At 42.7% G+C, this 10,816-nt stretch overlaps 1 protein-coding gene and 1 pseudogene across 2 annotated transcripts in view; both read right to left on the bottom strand.

Moving 5' to 3' along the window:
- LINS1 (lines homolog 1) overlaps window positions 1-10,816 on the bottom strand; it is a 35,380-nt gene that overhangs the window by 15,432 nt on the left and 9,132 nt on the right. The gene's annotated exons all lie outside the window — the stretch shown is intronic.
- On the bottom strand, window positions 2,016-3,564 carry LOC100950907 (annotated as a pseudogene).

The following is a 10,816-nucleotide window of genomic DNA, read 5'->3' as shown; positions in this document are numbered from 1 at the left end:
TAAGAAGAATATGTTCCACCTCCATCCATGTAAACATGAAGGAGGTAAAGTCTCCATCTTTCTTTAAGGCTGCATAATATTCCATGGTGTACATACACCACAATTTATTGATCCATTCATGGGTTGACGGGCACTTGGGCTTCTTCCATGACTTAGCAATCATGAATTGGGCTGCAATAAACATTCTGGTACATATATCTTTGTTATAATGTGATTTTTGGTCTTCTGGATATATACCTAGTAGAGGAACTGTAGGATCAAATGGCAGATCTATTTTTAGATCTCTAAGTGTTCTCCAAACATCTTTCCAAAAGGAACACCTTTTGCATTCCCACCAGCAATGTAGAAGTGTTCCCTTTTCTGCACATCCATGCCACCATCTCTGGTTTGGGGATTTTGTGATGTGGGCTAATCTTATTGGAGTTAGATGATATCTCAAGTTTTTTTTTTTTTAATTAAGTCATAGCAATATACATTAATACTATTATGGAGTATAGTGTACTATTTCTGTATACAATTTGAAATACTTTTATCCAACTGGTTAACATAGCCTTCATATCTTTTTCTTAGTTATTGTGTTATGTAGGGAACGCCAAGAGCCAGATGACATCTGAACAAGATGATCTGCAGCTGAGGGGTGGACCCTCGGACCATCCATCCGCAGGAGCTTCTTAAGGAGAAAGAGCATGTGCCTTCAGTATGCAGTCATTGTTAATTACTCCCCTCACCTGTATTATTCTATCTCAATAAAAGGCTGGTGCAGAGGTTGCTCGGGGCTACCCTGCAAGTAAGGGCTAGCCCATCTCCTACAAGCTTGTACTTCTAATCTGCCTCTCGCCTGGTTCCTTCCTGCAGTAACCGAAACCAGGGCCATAGGGGACTGATGGGTCGCGACAGTGTTAAGACATTTATATTTTACGTTTAGAGAGATTCACATGTACCCTTATAAAATGAACCAAAGGCGTGATCCCACCAATCACCATCCCTCCATCCACTTTCCCCTCTCTCCTCCCCTCTCCCCATATTCCTGGGCTAAAATTGGGTTATAGCTTTCCTATGAAAGCTATAAATTAGTTTCATAGTAGGGCTGAGTACACTGGATACTTTTTCTTCCATTCTTGAGATACTTTGCTAAGAAGAATATTTTCCAGCTCCGTCCATGTAAACAGGAAGGAGGTAAAGTCTCCATCTTTCTTTAAGGCTGCATAATATTCCATGGTGTACATACACCACAATTTATTGATCCATTCATGGGTTGATGGGCACTTGGGCTTCTTCCATGACTTAGCAATTATGAATTGGGCTGCAATAAACATTCTGGTACAAATATCTTTGTTATGATGTGATTTTTGGGCTTTTGGATATATACCTAGTAGAGGAATTATAAGATTGAATGGAAGGTCTATTTTTAGATCCCCAAGTGTTCTCCAAACATCTTTCCAAAAGGAACATTATTAGTTTGCATTCCCACAGTAGTGCAGAACTGTTCCCTTTCCTCCACATCCATGACAACATCTCTGGTTTGGGGATTTTGTGATATGGGTTAATCTTACTGGATTTGATTTGCAAATGGTTTTGATTTGCTTTTCTCTGATGATTTAGGATGATGAGCATTTTTTCATATGTCTGTAGGTCATGCACCTGTCTTTTTTTTTTTTTTTTGAGAATCCAAGAAAAAAAAATCTTTATTCTCCATCAAGCCTCCCACTCCACATCCCCCAGGTGACTCTTTTGTTTTCCTACAGCAAATGTTGCATGATAAACCCCAGATAACTCCTTATCCAGAAATTTGGATTGAGCCATAGGCAGAGGATGAAAGAGTATTCTTCGTCCTTCTCCCTGTACTTATGCCAACTCTCTGCTCCAGCTTCTCTTGGCCCCACTAGCCACTGATCATCAGGGCAGGAACAGGAGGTAGAGCTGGTACCAGGGTGATAGGATGAGATCCCATTTTCATGGTCCTTTCACAGCACACTCCTTTGGAACCTGGTCCTCTCCTATATGGTCTGCCCTGTAAAAAAAGGGTTCTCAGGTAGCCTTGATCTCCATGGTAGTCCTCTGGTTTTTCCATCCTTCATGACTAGGCTCATGAGAGGTCCCATCTCTGGAGTGTCTATCATGGGGGATTTGGCCTTTGGGTTGCTGAGTCCTCCAAAGATGCAAGCTACTATGCTCTGGCCCTGCCAAGGTCCCATCCCAACTGATATGATCTTCTGAGAGGCCCATTTCTTGTGGCCTGGCTCTTTGGTATTCAGGCTCTTTGTAATCTAGCCTTCTAGGTAACTTCTCAATATGTGGGTCCTCAAAGAGTATATGAAGTTGTGTCTTAGCCTTCCTGGAACAGTGGTTTCTGGGTTTGAGGCATCTGGGGATCTGGTCCTCCAGGAGTTTCCTCTGCAGCTGTCCTCCATTGTCAAGCTCTTTGGGGAACCTGTCCTGGCTGTCTGATGGCATAGGAAACTATGGTCTAGCCCTCCTATAGCACATTTCCCTACACTTAGCTCCAACTGTTTTTGTATAGGAGACAGACTTTCTGAAGATTTGTGGGGTGATTTGACCCTCTGGCAGGAGTCATCTGCATGGTCTAGCTCTCCAACAGTCTTGTCTCTATAGAACTGGTCCTTTAGTGGTGGGCTTACTTGTGACTGGTTGCTGTCACAGGCCTGTCCTCTACGGTCTGGGCACATGCAGAGCTTGTCTCTGGTCTGACCTCTCTCTGGGGATCTCAGTGTTTGCTTGAGAATTACATACTCCTTATGGCTATTGATGGCCTGTTGCAGCCATAGCAGTTCCATGGCCAAGTGGTTGTGGTGGTATTGGAGCTCCTGAAGCTGAGGATGGCTGTGAAGCAGTCCTGGATCTGGAGTTTCTGGGTTCTTCATCCTTATCATGTCTCCTATTTCTTTCTGGCTGGTTTTCCTGCTCTGCTCAGCCTGAAGCCAGGGGCCATCACCTTGGCAGAGATTTCTTGGGTTTGCTGAGCTCTCTCTGAACTTCTTCAACCCCATCTCCTCCCAAATGGCCTCTCTCTCAGCCTCTTTACATGGGAAGTGGCTCCTCGGTTCTTGTTCTGGGTTTGATACCCTCTCTCCTATGTTCCAAGTTCCATAGGATTTTGCTGTCTCTGGGAGAAATCGGGGCCTGGGAATCCATCCATTGGTCCACAGAATCCTAATAGGGTCACCTTTAATCTCTCGTACAATTGCTCATATTCAGCTCGCAGGCTCTGGAACTGGAATCAAACCAAGAAGCCCTGGACACAGGCCTGGTGTGGAGAACACGGAGAAAATAGTTCTTTATCGCTGTAAGGGAGGGGGATTCTCCTGGGAAAGTCATCCCCGTGACTGCAAGAGAGGACACAGGGATATGGGGGTTCAACAGAGGATGCTGGTCTGGATCCTTCCTCCTAGTTTTAAGACCCTTCCAGCTATTTCTCTGAAGCCATGGAGTGGGGCAGCCTTCTGCAATGTCACAAGGGAGGACCAGTATCTCCCAAGGCCAGTAAGGGTAAGGGACTGCAAGTGATAGCCTCACCTTGATGCAGGTCCCAGTACCAGATGCCATGAATCCTGAGCTTTTTCCTCCGCCTATCTTCTTCAGAGAAGTTTCTCTTCAAGTCCCTTGCCCACCCTGAGATGGGATCACTTATTCTTTTCTTGCTAATATGTTTGAGTTCTCTGTGGATTATAGTTATTAAACCTTTGTCAGAGACATAACCTGCAAATATCTTCTCCCATTCTGAGGGCTATATGCTTGTTTTACTTACTGTGTTCGTGGCTGTGCAGAAGCTTTTTAGTTTGATCAGGTCCCAATAATGTATTTTTGATGTTGCTGCACTTGCCCCCCCGGGGGGGGGTCCTCCTCATAAAATATTTGCCCAGGCCAATTTCTTCAAGCGTTTTCCCTGCACGTTCTTAGGGTATTTTTATAGTTTCATGTCTTAAGTTTAAATCTTTAATCCATTGAGAGTCTATCTTAGTTAATGGTGAGAGGTGTGGGTCCAGTTTCAGTCTTCTACAGGTCATCAGCCAGTTCACCCAGCACCATTTGTTAAATAGGGAATCTTTTCCCCACTGAATGTTTTTAATTGGCTTGTCAAAGATCAATTAACAGTAAGTAGCTAGGTTCATCTCTTGGTTCTCTATTCTGTTCCACACATCTACCTCTCTGTTTTTGTGGCAGTACCATACTGTTTTGATCACCATCGATTTATAATATAGTCTGAGGTCTGGTAGCATGATTCTTCCTGCTTTGTTTTTATTTCTGAGTAATGTCCTGGCTTACACTGTTATTTTTAATTGGATTTTTCCTATTTTTCATCTGAAGGTGGATGAACCCATGGATACAGAACTTATAGATACAGAGGGCTGATAGTAGTTTCATTTAAGCACCAGAATCAGAAGGCCAGCATGGTAATTGGACATCTAAGAGTCACTGACCTTGGTTAAGGATGAAAAGATCCTCTGGGATCATATGTTATTGGTAGTGCTTCTGTGAGGGACGGGTTCCAGGACTCACTGATGACCACAAAATCCCCAGGTGGTCAAGTCCTATACTAAAAATGGTATAGTGTTAGCATGTAACCTACCCATACCTTCTCATACAGTTCAAATTAACTGTAGATTACTTCTAATATTTAATATTGTACTATGGAAACAGTATGTAAATAGCTGTTATGATGTATTGTTGTTATAATGTATGGTTTACAGAACAATGCCCAAAACCGTCTCCATGTATGTTAGATGTGGAAAGGTGGAGAGGAGCAGCAAAGAACAAGCTAAGTAGGAGTTTATAGCAGAGATTAATTAAGAGTATCAGCAAGCAGATGGGCTGCTATGGAAGATGGAAAATAGCAACAGCAGAGAGTTAGGGTAAGGGGCCTGTTTTAAAGCAGTTCACTTATGGCATAAATGCACCTCAGGAGCTGCTGCAGTTCAGTAACTTGGGATATGATGCACAGAATCAAAGCTCACCTGCCAGAGGCTGAGGGTTACCTGTTATAAATCCTCTACACCAAGAAGGAACGTTTCACAGAACCAGAAAAAAATACTGCCAGTCCTATTTTTTATTTAATGAATGCTTAACCTTCCTCCCCTACTACACACATACCAGATGGAGACTTAATGAGTGTTTATGACCTCCTTTTCCCTCCTTAATGAGGGAAAAGACTAACATCTTCAGTAGAGATGTAATAGTCCCCCATTTCCTTTTCTGGGGGGAAGGGGGATAGAGTCTCCACTCTGTGGCTCTGGCTAGAGAGCAGTAGTATCATCATAGCTCACTGTAACCTCAAAATCTTGGGCTCAAGTGATCCTCCTGCCTCAGCCCTCCAAGTAGCTGGGACTACAGGCACACACCACAATACCCGGCTAATTTCTCCATTTTTTAGTAGAGATGGCGGGGGGTCCCGCTTTTGCTCAGGTTGGTCTCAAACTCCTGAGTTCAAGTAATTCACTGGCCTGGCACCTCCCAGAGTGCTAAAATTATAGGTGGGAGCCATCGTGTCCAGTCACCCAAATATATTTGATCTGGCATTAGTTGAATCCACTGATGCAGAACCCACAGATACAGAGGAGCTACTGTACTTTTAGTAGCTATACCAAACCCTATAACTCTTCATGAAAAGCCAAACCATCCACTGATCCTATCTGCGTATCAGTCCAATAGTTCATCACCAAAGGCACTATGAATAAGAGTGCTAAGATCTTGATTTTATTTCCTCTAACATAATTCCAATCTTTCATAAAAATTAGCCCAAAATGGGTCATAAAATGTAAAACTTAAAATTATACATTAAAAATAAAGTAGGAAAAATCTTACGCTCTAAGGCCAGGCAAAGAGTTCTTAGAGTTGACCCCCAAATCACAATCCTTGAAAGCAAAAATTGATAAACCCAACCTCAACAAAATAAAAAACTTTCCCTCTGCAAAAAAACTCTACTAGAGGATGAGAAGACAGGCTACAGACTAAGAGAAAATACTAATATTTGCAAAGCACATATCTGACAAAGAGCTAGTAACTAGACTATATAAAAAACTCTCAAAACACAACACTGAAGAAAATTAAAAAATGAACCAGAGATATCAAAAAGTGTTTCACTGAAGAGGATACAGAGATGGCAAACAAGTACATGAAAAGCTGTTTAACTACATTAGCTATTAGGAAAATTCAAATTATAACTACAATGAAACACCACTATCAAAATAACTAAAAGGAAAAAAGGGGGTGGAGGCAAGATGGCCGACTGGAGCCAGCATTCTACAGAGGCTCCCGTCCAGAAGGAGAGTTAAAGATGGAAGTTTAGCAAGTAAGCTGATGGTTTGGAGCTGAGCCAATAGAGAAGGTTGAAGAATGCACATCAACCCTGCTGAGGTGAGCTGCAACCCCAAGGATACAAACACTAGGAACAAAATCCCAGCCAAGTGGATGGGAATCTTCCCCCCAAAGAGAATGGCTTGGAGGATACTTTCTATAAACAAGCAAGCAGAGTTCAAACGTCCTTTCATTTTATCCCACGGGAAAGATCCTCTAAAAAAAAGACCCCCTTCCCCTACTAGGGTGCCATGGAACTCTCCTGCCAGGCATAAAACTGTATAAAACTGTATATATTCTCTACCTGCAATTCTGAACTCCCAGCACTCCCCTCCACTTACACCCTGAGGTCTGGAAGCCTGTCCCTCATGGAGTCCAGAGTCTTGGGCATTTTCTTGAGAGGTGTGGACAGGGCGTGGACTGTTGCAGGTCTGTGCTGATTCTGTGGCACAAGGGTAAGGAGAAAACAATGGACTGAAGGAACCGTATGGAAAAGGGAGAGGCGGTGCCCCCCAGCACAGAGCAGCAACAGCAGCAGCAGGAACAATAGGGCTCACAGCCCTAGGGATATTTTAGAAGGACACTCCCTATCTCTCTGGGCAACCAGAGAAAGCTGGCATCTTCTCTGGTGGCAGACACTGGCAGAATAGATCTGGGATGGCAACTGCAGGCCCCGTGAGCAAAGGGTATGCCTCAGGTGGTACTGGCCTGGGCAAAGCACAGTGGGATGGAGAATTGAAGAAGCGTGTCCAGAGATGGCATACTCCCAGGGCGGGGCTGAGCCAGGGCAGCTTTAAGGAGCCTAAGAAGCACCCAGCCCTCAGGGGATCACAGCTGAGTCAAAGGTAGGTGGGTCGGGTCTGGAACTCCGAGCCAAGTGTGAGCACTAACCGCACCAGTCCCAACACAGACTGCAGGGGAAACAGAAACAACAGCTCTAGGCAGTGGCACAGACCAGGGCTGACTTACAGTTTCTGTGGACTCAAACAGTGCCTGGTCCACAGGGGAATGTAGCTAGGAAAGAATCACAAATTCTGCACAAATATAAGTGTCAGCAATATTAATGAGGTGCGGGGCTGGAACTGAGTGAACTGCTCCAGCTTCCATTAATCACCAGAGGTTGTCAGGCCTCAGCTTCCTCTCCTGGACGATGGCAGAATGAGGAGGCCCAGCCAAGGAGACATAAACTCTCTGTGACTCAGGCAGGTTTAAACAGCTGGAGCATCTGCTCACTGGAGGGAACTGGGTCATAGCCTTGAGGGGTTACCAGTGACTGAGTGTGACAGAGGTGTAAGGTGGGGAAGGAGACATCAACCTTCCCAGACTAATTTATTTGCTGGGGGGGAGGGGTCCTTCAGACTCCACAGAAGCCAGAACGAGTCATACTCAAGCTGCCAGCAGACCCCTGCTATCTAGTTGCCAGAGACCATTTGAACTTCCTCACATGAGACCGTGTGCTGACTGGGACAAGTAATTTGGATTTCTTGGACTGGACCAATCACCCGAGGACTATCCAAAGTGGTACCCTAGATGTGTGTGGTTGTGGTAAGGTTTGATTTTCCTTTTTCATTTGTTGCCCATGGAGGGTAGAGTGACTTAATTGCAGATATTTCTCCACAGCTGAGACTTGAACCCAGAGTAACTAATTCACTAGGGCAGAGACCAACTGAAAACAAGACAGAGCCACTTAGCCCCACCAAGCCAAGTACGTCCCCAGAGTCTCAGGCCATAGCACTGCATAGGTCCTTTGCAAAGCTCTAGGGGAAAAGGTACAGACACCAGTCACAGCTCTTGGGCAAAGGGCTGGTTAATCACTACTCCAGGAGCCCCCCCAACCCAACTTCATCTTATCTGCTCATCTAGCCAAATGGTGTAAAATAATCATGGGGCGGAATTAGCGGAAAAACTCTGGTAACATGAATAACCAGAGTAGATCAACTCCCCCAAGAAACAATATGGCAGACACAACTGAAGATCCCATTCATAGACAAATAGCTGAGATGTCAGAAATCAAATTCAGAGTTTGGATTGCAAATAAGATTAATAGAATGGAGGTAAAGTTGGAATTAAAAATTCAAAGAGCAGTTCAAAAGTTTTGTCAAGAATTCAATGAACTCAAAGACAAAATCACCAAAGATTTTGATGCATTGAGACAAGAATTTATAGTCCTCAAAGATCTGAGAAATACAGTATAATCCCTCAGTAACAGAATGGAGCAAGCGGAAGAAAGGATTTCTGACACTGAAGACAAAGCTTTAGAATGCTCTCAAGTGCTCAAAGAGGAGGAGAAATGGAGAGCAAAAATGGATCATTCTCTCAGAGAGCTCTGGGATAATGCAAAGAAAACTAATATTCACCTTATAGGAATCCCTGAAGGCAACAAAGTTGCTGCACAAGGCACAGAGGCTCTTCTTCATGAGACTATAAAGGAAAACTTTCCAGACATGCCAAGAGATTCTGAAATTCAGATAGCAGATAGTTTTAGAACCCCAGTATGACTCAACTTGAATAAGACATCCCCCAGGCACATCATAATTAACTTCACTAAAGTTAATATCAAGGAGAAAATTCTGAAAGCAGCCAGACATAAGAAAATCATAACCTAGAAGGGGAAGAAAATTAGAATGACTGCAGATGTCTGCTGAAATCTTTCAAGCTAGAAGAGGGTGGTCACTGAATTTTAATCTTCTAAAACAAAATAACTTTCTTTTTTTTTTTTTTTTTTTTTTGAGATGAAGCCTCAAGCTGTCCCCTTGGGTAGAGTGCCATGGCATCACAGCTCATAGCAACCTCCAACTCCTGGGCTTAAGCGAGTCTCCTGCCTCCGCCTCCCAAGTAGCTGGGACCACAGGCGCCCACCACAACGCCCGGCCATCTTTTTTTTTTGGTTGCAGCCATCATTGTTGTTTGGTGGGCCCAGGGTGGGGATTCGAACCCGCCACCTTAGGTGTATGTGGCTGGCGCTCTAGCCACTTGAGCCACAGGCGCTGAGCCTAAAACAAAATAACTTTCAACCCAGGATCCTGTATCCAGCTAAACTGAGTTTCATTTATGATGGAAAAATTAAATACGTTAATGACATTCACTTGTGAAGAAATTTGCCATAACTAACCAGCTGTCCAGGATATTCTCAGACCTATCTTCCATAATGACCAGTGCAATCCTCTACCACAAAAGTAAACTCACTCAGAAACTTTTGATCAAATTACAACTTTTACAGTGGCGAAAGGATTAAAAATGTCCACTGGACTTTCGAAAAACTCAATACCCAAAATTCTACCAGGCTTATCAATATGGCTTAAATTGTCCTCTAAAGAGGCACAAGTTGGCTGACTGGATACAAAAGCTCAGGCCACATACCTGCTGTATACAAGAATCTCATCTTGCATTAAAAGATAAATATAGACTCAGGGTAAAGGTATGGTCATCTATATTTCAGGCAAATGGAAATCAGAAAAAAGCAAGGGTTACAATTTTATTCGCAGATACAATAGGCTTTAAACTAACAAAAGTAAGGAAAGACAAGAATGGTTACCTCATATTTGTTAAGGGTAACACTCAATATGATGATTTCAATTATTAACATTTATGCACCCAACCAGAATGTACCTCAATTTATAAGAAACACTCTAATAGGCATGAGCAACTTGATTTCCTCCAGCTCCGTAATAGTCAGAGATTTTAACACTCCTTTGGCAGTGTTGGATAGATCCTCCAATAAGAAGCTAAACAAAGAAATTTTAGATTTAAATTTAACCATTTGACATTTGGATTTAACAGACATCTACAGAACATTTCATCCTAACAACACTTAATACACATTCTTCTCATAAGCCCAAGGAACATACTCCAAAATTGATCACATCTTAGGTCACAAGTCTAACCTCAGCAAATTTAAAAGAACAGAAATGATTCCTTGCATCTTCTTGGACCACCATGGAATAAAAATTGAACTCAGTAACAACAGGAATCTGCATACTCATACAAAAACATGAAAGCTAAATAACTTTATGCTGAATGATAGCTGGGTCATAGACAAGATTAAGAAAGAAATTACCAAATGTTTGGAACAAAACGATAATGAAGACATAAATTATCAGAACCTCTGGGATGCTGCAAAGGCAGTCCTAAGAGGGAAATTGATAGCACTGCAAGCCATCCTCAAGAGAACGGAAAGAGAAGAAGTGAACAACTTAATGGGACATCTCAAGCAACTGGAAAAGTAAGTGCATTCCAATCCCAAATCCAGCAGAAGAAAAGAAATGACCAAAATTAGAGCAGAATTGAATGAAATTGAAAACAAAAGGATCATACAACAGATCAATAAATTAAAAAGTTGTTTTTTTGAAAAGGTCAATAAAATAGATAAACCTTCAGCTAACTTAACCAGGAAAAAAAGAATAAACTCTCTAATTTCATCAATCAGAAATGGTTAATGATGAAATAATAACAGACTCCTCAGAAATTCAAAAAATCCTTAATGAATATTACAAGAAACTTTATT

Source organism: Otolemur garnettii, unplaced genomic scaffold, assembly GCF_000181295.1.
Source record: "Otolemur garnettii isolate 467f Iridium unplaced genomic scaffold, OtoGar3 scaffold00029, whole genome shotgun sequence".
Lineage (NCBI taxonomy): Eukaryota > Metazoa > Chordata > Mammalia > Primates > Galagidae > Otolemur > Otolemur garnettii.
Note: the sequence above shows the minus strand (reverse complement) of the source record. Positions and strands in the feature narration are given on the sequence as shown.